Here is a 12177-nt window from a genome sequence, read left to right on the forward strand (position 1 = left end):
GTTGTTATTGTTGTTGTAATTTTGAAAGTTTGTTGTTGTTGCTGTCAACATTCACACTGAGACTTGTCGTCAATGTTGGCGGCGTTCGATTGAATTTCAATTGCAATTTACTACTGGTTGGTTTTGTTATTTTTATCGGTTTCTAGATTTTGTTCTCGCTCGTTGCATGCAGTTTATTTTTTGTTTTATTTCATTTTGACAAAATTTGCATAGAATTGCTCGAATTGATTAATAGGTGATTTTTGGATTTATGAAGTGACACCGATTAGTGTTGGCAATTATCTTTAGTTTTTTAGAATTAGAATAAATAATATGATAAAGAATAAAAATCGCTGTAGACCGGTCAAGTTAAGTCGATAATTGTTTACAACACGCCCACGTATGATTAGTCGTAGTGCTTATGACTGTCTCGTTATAAAGCCACGTTTTTTCGATACATATTTTAAAGAATGATAAGAAGTATTGGAAAGTACTAAGGCTGTATATTGGAGAATTTTCAATGAATCAATGATTTCAATGATTTATATATTTTATTTGGATTTCAGAATGCTCATAAAATCTAGTCTTCACGACCTAACTTCCACTAGTAATCTAAAGCTCGCCGATCTCCGCAAACCTGGGCGCCTTTTTAAACCATTTCTTAAATAAATTATTTAAGTATAATCAGTTTTGACTTTAGAGCTAGTTTAAGATCCTGTGTCTCTATTGGTAAATATCTCCAGGAAACACTGAATAATGTATAGGACGATAGGACGAAAACAGTCTTATTAGGTGTAATATTTTACAAGAGCGTTTAAGTACTAGATAAAATGGAAGTTCAGGGAATAAGACTAATCTCAAGAAAATACAGCACTCGTCAATTAATTGGAGAAAGAAGGCATTGATTGGAATAATGTCTATATCAGACGAGTCTGATCACCTTGATTTAAGTCGCATGCGGCTTAGGTCGTCTCTCTGAAAATGCAACAAATGAAAAATGAACAAGATTTTCTATGAGTTAATAATCAAGTAGGTAGTATGGGATGGCAAGCTACCATGATGAAAATTTAAACATATTTTTGTAAATACCGTTCCTTTGAAAATATAGGGAAATGCCTCAGCATAATTAAATCTTGTAGGTCCCAATATTTATCGGAGCAGTAAGCCATAATGTTATTTAGTAAAATGGTTAAGCTTGACTAGATTTTCTCAGTAGAGAAAGAGGAATAGATCGGAACTGCCTTGATCTGTAGCAAATTAAGATTGGATATATCTTGGATATCCCAGAATCACTGCCAAAATGATTTCAGGAATATATTAAGTGGTCATTGGTCACCCTACACATGATAACCTATGTATAAAAAATTCATCTTAGAATAACATCTTCTTGACGTTGACTTTAGATGGTCTGATGAATAATTTCTTTCAGGGATAGAGTGAAGTGATCGACTATTCAGATATGACTTACAGATTACTTTAGTAATAAAGAATGTACTGAAAATTTATATATTAGGGGTATTCAGGCGGAAACTGTGAATCTAGTAATTGGTTAATTCTTCGTTTAAGCCCTTGACTATGAACATAATTTTTGCTAGAGATATATTTCTATAAGCCACAAATTGATTTATCTATATTTTATTATATGGCAAATGTTTATTTTAATAACAATAATACCTACATACATTTATTTTATATCTAGTCCGGTGGCATTACTGAGGTAATTAAAAAGTAATTTTATATTCAGGCAACGGCAAATTTTGGTTCAAAGACACATAACTGACCTACGATGAACAAACTGTCAAAAATTCATATTTCCCTTTCAAATATTTATTGAATGCAAAAACATTGTCCGCAAATGTGTAAATAATTGAAATGCAACACTGCGTTTTCATTAGCATAAACGATAATCGCCAAAAAAAATGAATTGAAACTGAAGAGGGCTATCAGAGTTAATAAATTTGCAGAATACACATACATATAAAGTCATGTAGACTCAGAAAGGCTAATATAAATTAACATATATACACACATCGATTGGTATACATATTCACTCATACATAACTCATACAAATCCATGCAAGTGTAAACATTCAAGCTCAACAAGCTGCTGGTCAAGCCAATCGAAACAAATCGAATCGAATACACATGAGAGCACTATTGAATAAACGAAAATCTTTTATTATTCATTGTCGTCACGACACATTGAAATCACCACTTGGTGGACACATTTGGACAGCACGTGCTTGGAGTGCTAATTGAGTGGGCTGAGTAGGGCAGCTATTTTGTACGACAAAATTGTTGACTAGCTGACTTGTAGTTGTTGTTGTTGGAATACTAACAATTGGCGCAAATATACATATGATTTTTGGTGTTGTTATTGTGTGATAGTAATGCGGGCGATGTGGTGCTTTGAACTATGTTGGGAGCATCAGCTGGGTGTATGAACATACATACATACATACGTGCAAGTAGATATGTGTTGAACTGACAATAAGCACGTGCTCACACGTGAATTCAAGTATCTCTGTATGTTTGTTTGTATATCTATTTCGATGTATGTAATTTTTATGCTGGTTAGCTTAGTCCCTTTAACACTTCATTCCCAAAAGTGTTGTTGGTAGTTACTGAAAGTGTTTTGTTTCATTGTTAAGCATTGACATTCATTTTGTTGTTGGTTTGGTTTATGCTGCGCGCCCAAAAAGGGCGCATTGACCCTTAAAAGCAGCCATAAAATAATTTTAAATGCTGTCTTTAGTGTTCATTCATCACCAATAATTTTTGTAAGTCATATTTATTAGTGAGTACTTTAGTTAATTTATTTCAAATTTTAACAAAATATTATTATTCGCTATAAATATTATCTACCGCTTAATTGGCGCATAAATTAAATGTTTCGCTGACAATAAAACTATTTGTAATTATGCATAACTACAAGTACTTATCGAATATATGTATGTAGTGTAATATGTATGAATATATAAACGAATATATGCTATATAAATTATATCAATGAATATGTAGCCCCTGTATGACATTGAATTTAGATGAGCGCTGGCAATGGTTAATTGGCAATAAAATGAAAAATTTTATGTAAATGTGACTATGGAGAGGATGAGAAGACTTCGCAAGTAGTTATGTAAACAGTTATGTAATAAATATTGTTATATACCATGTAGTGGGGAATAATTGATAAATAAGGCTTCGAAGTGTTCTTTGTTCTTTGACTATGATCATTCGGTCTAGTGAAACAAAATCCATTATTTTTACAATACTATGTTGTTGTTTATTTGAATTTGGTATCCCTGCCAAATTAATACGGCTGTGTTAGCTGACGTTGAGCAACACCAAAAGCTTCATCAGGATCGGGAATGACCTCTCCGAGCCGTTCGATACCAAACGAGGTTTCAGACAAGGTGACTCACTATCGTGTGACTTATTCAATCTATTGCTGGAAAAAATAACACGAGCTGCAGAGCTAAATAGACAAGGCACAATTTTCTATAAGATGATATTGATATCATTGGAAACAACACCCGCGTCGTTATCTGCTTTTTCCAGACTGGATAGGGAAGCGCTGCGTATGGGTTTGGTGGTGAACGAGGACAAGACAAAATATTTAAAAATAGACGACGAGACGGCACTAGAAGCTTTCCAGAGAAAGGTTTTGCGGAAGATTTATGGTCCCTTAAACATTGGCAACGGTGAATACCGCAGAAGATAGAATGATGAGCTGTATGTGTTATTTGACCACTAGACATAGTCCAGCGAATAAAAAGACAGCGGCTACGCTGGCTAGGTCATGTTGTTCGAAAGGACGAAAATGCTCCAGCTCTGAAAATGTCCGATGCAGTACCCGCCGGAGGAAGCCGAGGAAGAGGGAGACCTCCACTCCGATGGAAGGAACAGGTGGAGAAGGAAGGAGCTGAAGACAGGAGTTGGTATTACCAATTGGCGCCATACTTTCATAAGGTGGACTCGGCTATAATAGCATAAGCGTTATCTACGCCAGTCAAGAATAAGATATTGTTTATCTACACTGTATTTGTCGTTATGTGAGCGAGATCGGGTCTAGTGAAACTTGCCTTAACTTGTCGTTAGAAAAATAAGAAATCGGTATTTTTGATGTCAAGAATGCATCCCACTCTGAAGGCCAAATGCCAAAATTATTGTCATGTAATCACTATTCGATTATCCAAAATCTAAGCACTGAAAAATAGTTTGGAATCATTTTTTACATGGATGCAAAAGAGATGGATGTATCGATGTCCAAGTAATATGTGGGTCACTAACATGAGTGTCAAAAAAAATCCACCGTCAGCGAATCGAAGTGAGCCGACACAAATGGTGATAAAACCAGGATTGATTGGTCAGAAAGATTTTGCTATGTGTTTGAGTTTGAATGCGCTGATCTTCCACGACCAAATGGACCTGCAATGTTTATAATTTGACCATATGAAGGAAGCAATCGCCAAGAGGCGACAAATTTTAGAGGAATTGTGCCAATAGGAGAGGAATTGTGTGACATACTTTAAAAGTGACTTGTCAGAAGCTCCGGGAGCTTGGTTGGGAGGTTAATATGTAATTATCTTATATCTGAATTCAACGCAGATATTATAGAGTTATTTTTTCAAAATTTACCTTACTTAACTCGAGTGTTTCCTCATAGTCTAGTTGCCCTAAAAGTTACCTGAAGTGACACCCACCCATGAGCTTGGTTCAAAAATAACTACGTTTACGACTTCGTACATAATTTCATACGCTCACTTTAACTCAATTCTTCTAACTACCACTCATTATCATCAACGCCAACAGCCATGCCTTCCCACTACGTGCTTAACGTTATTATATAATACACACCTTTATTTATAATATAATATATGCATAAGCAATAAATGTGTATATCAGCATATTAACAAACACACACACGTAAATATTCTTGTTATATGCATATTTGAGAGCATATCTAAATCGCTCATACGCAACGTCAACCCGCATGTAAACGCAGACGCAACCAACTAAATAGTTAGTTGACTTTTATAGCGGTCTGAAGAGAACGGTTATAGTGGTCGCAGCTGTAATAATAGTAGCAGCTACAAAAATAACAAGAACAACAAAATATACGGTGTTTTTGACATTTCACGTTTACACCAGCCACGCTCATTCGCGTTAAGGTCATGATTGTGGTGACAAAAAACGGAAGTGAATCAGGTCAGCAGCCGCGACGACTGCTCGTGGCACAATATTCTTGCACACACGACTTATTTTCGACGCATACATACGTATATTATATATGATGTACGTGCGTTTAAGATTCTTTGTTATAGCTTTTAATAGATGACAACAGCAGCATCGCCGCGCCAAAATGGTTTTGGCAAAGCACAATATACTAGGCGAAACCTTACAAACATATAATACACATATGAGTATGTGGTACATATGAGCTGTTATTTGACTGAATGTAATGTCATTCTCATACTTTAGTGCTTACAAGCATAATTCTCTTATTTTTGGTAAGCATTTTTTAAGCACATTTGAGCTGTCACATAATGCTTTTATATACGTCGCAGACACGTTAACTTTTTACGCACATTGTCAAATGTAGCTTTGCTGACTGCCACAGCTTCCTGAAATGCTTAGTCCAGCTTATCTTAGCTTAACTTTAACTCGCCCATTGTAGTTCTTGTTTAGTGGCATTTCACTATTTTTGTGGTCTATTCCATAAAATATCTCTAAGAGGTTCATAATTATAGTTTTCAAGAGTCTGACGTTTTGTTTGAAACATCTTTGATTTGGTTTATAAAATGTTGTATGACTCAACGCACCGGAGTTATGGTCAATGACAAAATTTGACCTCTGAGCAGTACAAAATATTTATATTGATTTGCATTCAACTGACAGTACTTTCATTTATTACTTCAAGGTTTATTACATTCAAGATATAAACGGAGACACACTTATGAGTATGTTAGATAATTTGGTACGAAAGATCGCACAATGAAGGGGCATATTTGGATGTAATTTTTTTGGGGAAGTGGGCGTGTCACCGCCCCCAAATAGGTTTTTTGTACCTCGCAAACCAATAGAGCTATATAAACCAAACTTTCTGCAGTCGCTTCTTTTAGCTATTTCTTAATACAGTCCAAAAATGAAAGAAATCGGATAATAACCACGCCCACCTCCCATACAAGGGTTAGGTTGAAAATCACTAAAAGTGAGTTATCTCACTAACGAAAAACGTCAGAAACACTAAATTTTACATAAGAAATGGCAGATGGAAGCTGAACTCAGATTTTTTACAAAATGGAAAATGGGCGTGGCATCTCCCACTTATGGGTCAAAAACCATATCTCAGGAGTTATTCGACAGATTTCAATGAAATTCGGTATTAACTATTTTCTTGACACCCTGATGACACGTGTGGAAAATGGATGAAATCGAACCACGACAACTTCCCATGTAACTCAGTTTTGAATTCCATCTGATTCCTTCACTTTATGAGATATGAATTAGGAACCAATGAAGATGGCGAAATAAAAGTTTACATAAATACTGTATATGATCCGTGACATCACATGTGAAAAAATTGTCGAAATCGGATTATAACTTTTCAAGGCCCCGGCTATCGAATTTGAAGAACTTACCGAAAATATCGGTAAATCTCTCAGATATCTTAATTTAATTCAGAGGAAATCTTTTTCTTCTAATAGTGTGCCTCTGTATCAGAAATGGTTAAAATCGAGTCATAACTTCCCCGAGCTCTCATATAGCTAATTATAGGATTTTCAAAAATACGACGGGCTTAATAGCTTATAAATCGGCTAATAAGTTAAATTTCTTAGCCAAATTAAATTAACATACAAGCTTTAATATAATGTATGTTGGTGATGATAATGAATTTTATCGGCTCAGGAATTACCTCAGCCTATATACCGTATATGATGATTTTCGTTTTTATACTCTCGCAACAAAGTTGCTACGAGAGTATTATAGTTTTGTCCACATAACGGTTGATTGTAACACCCAAAACTAAACGAGTTAGATATAGGGTTATATATATCAAAATGATCAGGGTGACGAGAAAAGTTCAAATCCGGATGTCTGTCTGTCCGTCGTCTTTCCGTCCGTCCGTGCAAGCCGTAACTTGAGTAAAAATTGAGATATCTTGATGAAACTTGGAAGACATATTTCTTGGAACCATAAGAAGGTTAAGTTCGAAAATGGGCGTAATCGGACCACTGCCACGCTTACAAAGTGGCGAAAACCGAAAACACTTAAAGTGCCATAACTAAGCTATAAATAAAGCTATGGAAGTAAAATTTGGTATGAAGGATCGCTCTATGAAGGGGCATATGTGGATGTAATTTTTTTGGGGAAGTGGGCGTGGCCCCGCCCCCTACTAAATTTTTTGTACATATCTGGCAAACTACTAAAGCTGTATAAAGGAAACTTTCGAGAGTCGTTTATTTTAGGTACTACCTTATACAGTCCAAAAATGGAGGAAATCAGATTGTAACCACGCCCACCTCCCATACAAAGGTTATGTTGAAAACTACTAAAAGTGGGTTAACTCACTAACGAAAAACGCCAGAAACACTAAATTTCACATAAGAAATGGCACATAGAAGCTACACTCAGATTTTTCTATAAAATGGAAAATGGGCGTGGCATCGCCCACTTATGGGTCTAAAACCTTATCTCAGGAACTACTCGACCGATTTCAATGAAACTTGGTTTGTAATAGTTTCCTTACATCCCAATGATATGTTGTGAAAATAGGCCAAATCGACAATCTGAATCGTTTACTTTACAATATATAAAGTAAGCACTAGTGAAGATATCGATGTAGAGCTTTGCACAAATACTACGTTTATAGTGTGGCAGCCCCATTCTAAAAATCGCCGAAATCGGACCATAGGTTTTCAAGGCCCCATATATCGAACATAAGGACCTCGGTGCTTCTAACCTAATATTAAGGTTTCCAACTTTCAATGGACTTTAAACCATATATCGGACGAATATGTGGGTCAAATTGTGTATTATATTAATAAAGTTAAATAAATAAATTGCGAGAGTGTAAAATGTTCGGTTACACCCGAACTTAGCCCTTCCTTACTTGTTCTATTGGACTTTATACCGAATATATGGGTCAAATTGTGTGTTATCTTAATAAAAATATAGCAATAAATTCCGAGAGTATAAAATGTTCGGTTGCACCCGCCTTTCCTTACTTGTTTTACCTAATTTGTTTTCAGAACTACGGCATTTTATCAATTTTTGATGTTTTTCAAAGATCATAGGTCATTGAATAGGCAATATATTTAACTTTAATATCCTTTTTGATTTTTTATTATGTGCAAAAAACTTCGAAACAATCGATGGAGTACTTTCATTTAAACAAATTCGCGAAAATCGCCTAATTTTCAATAGGTTACACTGGTATAGCCACTTAAACAAGCATGCTCTCACACACATACAAAATTTAAGACATAGAAAATGTAAACGTCAACGGTGGTGAGCAATACATAATATGTGTGTGTGGTGGAGATGCTACAAATTACCAAATTACAACAAATATTTTACAACAAAAGTAACAGCTGTAAACAGTGTTAATGCAGAAACAATAACACCGACAGTACCGTCTGACACCCGAGTCATTGTGTTTTGAAATGTGGCGGCAGTGGCGTGATGGTGGTTATAACTAAGTGGCAGCATTGCCTATACAAACAAATAACGTTAAACTCACTTACCACCTGTCAGCCACAGGCATTCAGTCGAGTAGACCAAGTAGCGTAAATGTCAGACCACCAGCAGACTCGGTGGTTTTCGGAGAAGTATGTACCCATGTACCTTGGTATATAGGTATAATTTGAAGGTATTTGCTTTTGTTTTTTGCTTCTAAAAATTGCAAGACGACACCTTGTGCGACTAAATGCCGCAAATTTTTACACTCGTTGTGAATCGTTGATATTGCTGAAATTATCGTTGTTGTTGTTATATATCGTGATCAAAGTCGAATTGACAGAAGAGCCTTCGAAATTTCATAAATATTTTGAGGGGCACTGCAATAAAAAAATACAGTTAAACCCCATTGAATTCCAATATTTCTTTTCAATACTTTTCCTTTCAATCCCACCAAAATTGAATTGTATTGACAGTCGAAGGCCAAAAATGCCAAAGAGTAAACAAAAAAAATGTGGACACAAATGTTGGCGTGTGTGCGAAATATATAAAATGGAAAACAAGTATCGATTGGTTTGTCAAAATTGGCGAATGTCAGTTGTTGTTGTTGTTGTTGTTACAATATTTTATTTACCTTATGCGCTCATCCGCAAGAAAAAAACGGAAAAGAAGTCAATTGCTGGCAATAGTTTTTGCGAACACCACATTATTTCGAACGCATTGAGGTACATATAATACATCCACTTACAATCACTAGGGCTCACATTGGTGTAAGTGTACATATGTACATATGTATCCGTGTGTGTATATAAGTATGTGAAATACGATTTTGTTAACAAAAAAGGCAATAAACTCGCGCATTTAAATTTAACAGTGTGTGAGCATGTTTGTAGATGGCACGTGATTCCGTTTTAGCTCAATCATGTTTATGTATGTATATCTCTTTCAAGAGTAGAACTTGTGGGCAGTCAATATTGCCGTATCGAACAACACTGTATGCCTTTTTTAATAATCAAATATTTATCTTCAAGAATCACTTATTTTTATTTAAACCAGGTCTCATTTTAAAGTCAAAAAGCTCAAACCGAAATTATTAACAAGAAATCTAAATATAGCTTCTCCTTCTCAATTTCGAATTTGAAATGGTTGTAATTCATATGCTTCGGAATAATTTTCAAAGAACAAACAATTTTGATTTTCAGATAACGACTCACATATCTGTTTGTTTGTATGTAATACGAATGATAAACGTTTCGAGGAAATTTGATTTGTTATTGTGCCAAAGAATACTGGTGATTGATTTGGTATTGACTTCCGATTGGAAATATTTTGCATTCGGATGAAAAGACAGATGGTTGCAAATGCGAAATGAGAGCAAACATGTGTCATATTTGTAACTAAGTGGGGTTGTGGATTGTATTGTTGTCTATATTGTATTCAACTCTCTACTTATGAATCAAGATATAGAGATTAAGGCTGCAAGGCCGGCAGCATGTAAAGTGAGGAAGAAATGCCGGATGAAGAAAATTATGTTTTTTGGATTAGCTTCTGCAAAAAATTGTTCAGCTCGGATATGAATTTCTATGAAGTCAGAACTACCAACCATTCACGACTACCCAACATTTGTTTCAGTTTGTGTGTAATAGCGATGGAATATTCCGAGATAAGGAAACTGCTATATATATTGTCATCGAGATTAACACTGCTTAAATATTTAATGGAGTTGAATAAAATGTGCAATCCATAATGAACCGTTGAGTCCTGATGGATAGCTTTTTATCACTAGCTCCTGTTAAGAATATTTTGTACTTAAGGGGTTATGTACAGTTAGAGTTTTCAAAAAATCGATTTTTTTATTTCATTTTCTTAATGTACATATATTTAAGAATACTCACAGAAAATTTCATATCGTTCCGGTGAATATTTTCAAAGTTACAAGCAAATTTGAAAAGTACAAGGTCCGAGCGGCAGCGCGTTTTTCTCAAAATGGTGTTTTCAAAGTCGGTGACCAACATTACTCGAAAACGGCTAGACCGATTAGTCTCAAATTTTAACACGACCTTCTTAAATATATTTTTTAGTAATTAATCGAAGATTGTTTCTCTCCGATAAATATTTTTTTTATAAACAATTTAAGGCCGAAATTTCGGTGAAGAATCGATTTTTTTTGAGAAACCGCCATTTTGTCAAAAAATTTTATTTTGCTTATTCCTTCGATTAATTACTAGATTTAACATTATTTTAACGAAATCTGTGTGGTTTTTTAATTTCGGATGATCCAGTTCCAGATATTGTGGTCACCTCAAAACGTCTTTTTTGAGAGGAGCTCCTGGAGATCAGCTGTAGCTGTTTTTCAAATAAATATTTTTACTAGTACTAAGTCTTAAAATACAGTCAAAAGATACCATAATATGTGTATAAATTTTTGGATCAATAAATTAAAAAGTTTTCTCAGAAAAAAATCTGGAAAATTCACTTTTTTCGGCCGTCTAACTGTATGTAACCCCTTAATGAGCGGATTTTTTTCTGCTAGTGTAGTCGTATTTTTCTATCACTCATATCTTCCTCTTGTTTTGTTGCTCTTTCTGTTAAGCGCATAACATGCTCATTATTTCGTAAATTCATTTTTTTTGCATTCAGACAATGAAGTCATAGATCTGTTAGAATGAGCGTGACATATGTAATTTTTACTTAAGGATCACTGAACACGAACACAGTAGCTTTGATTATTTCTTCTACAGGTTGGTTTTGTTGTAAGCTTTTGTCTCATTATTCTTCTCCACTCATCTTTATAAATTGTGATGTTTTCGTAGCGTATTATCACTGAGGTACTACAAAATAGCTGCAAATGTTGACTATTAAAAGTGTAAGACACAATTTCAGCTTAATTGCAGGCAAGTAAATCAATTTAAAAGACACTTAAACAGGCAAATCGAGAGACGCATTTTCACTTATATAAAACCAAAAATGTCCATTCTTTGCAATGGGTTTATAAACTTTACAAATACCACAAACATTTTTCACCACAAACAAAACATGGAGAAGCACGAAAAACGATGAAAAACGAAAATCACATCAATGAAAGCATGAATGAAAAGGCAAATGAGAAAGTGACAATGAGGCAGGATTGTGGCTTCGACTGCCGGCGGCTGTAATAAAAGTAAGGTCAACGATGTCCTCCTGTATACATTCATTCATTCACAGCACTTCACAGTAGAAAATCCTCTCAAGACACCACCGTGATAAATCCTGAACCAATTATTTTTATTACATATACACTCAGAAAGTCTGCATTAAGTGAAACTTTTTGTCACTTTATTGCTGGACGAGTATATTGCTATCAACTGGATATGCTGCTTGTGGTCGCGCAGAGGCTGTGGCGGCTATAAATGCCGGCTATAAAGGTCGCAAAGACTTGTGTGTTTATTGGTTGACATATAATAGTCTGTGGTCAATATTTTAGGATTTCTGTGTTTTTTTTTTCGAAATATTTTTTAGTGTTTTTTTAGTGCGATACAC

At 34.9% G+C, this 12177-nt stretch overlaps 1 protein-coding gene across 2 annotated transcripts in view; it reads right to left on the reverse strand.

Moving 5' to 3' along the window:
- LOC105209913 (cyclic nucleotide-gated cation channel subunit A) overlaps positions 1 to 12177 on the reverse strand; it is a 33764-nt gene that overhangs the window by 10687 nt on the left and 10900 nt on the right. The gene's annotated exons all lie outside the window — the stretch shown is intronic.

This window comes from Zeugodacus cucurbitae, chromosome 6 (assembly GCF_028554725.1).
Source record: "Zeugodacus cucurbitae isolate PBARC_wt_2022May chromosome 6, idZeuCucr1.2, whole genome shotgun sequence".
NCBI classification, from domain to species: Eukaryota; Metazoa; Arthropoda; class Insecta; order Diptera; family Tephritidae; genus Zeugodacus; species Zeugodacus cucurbitae.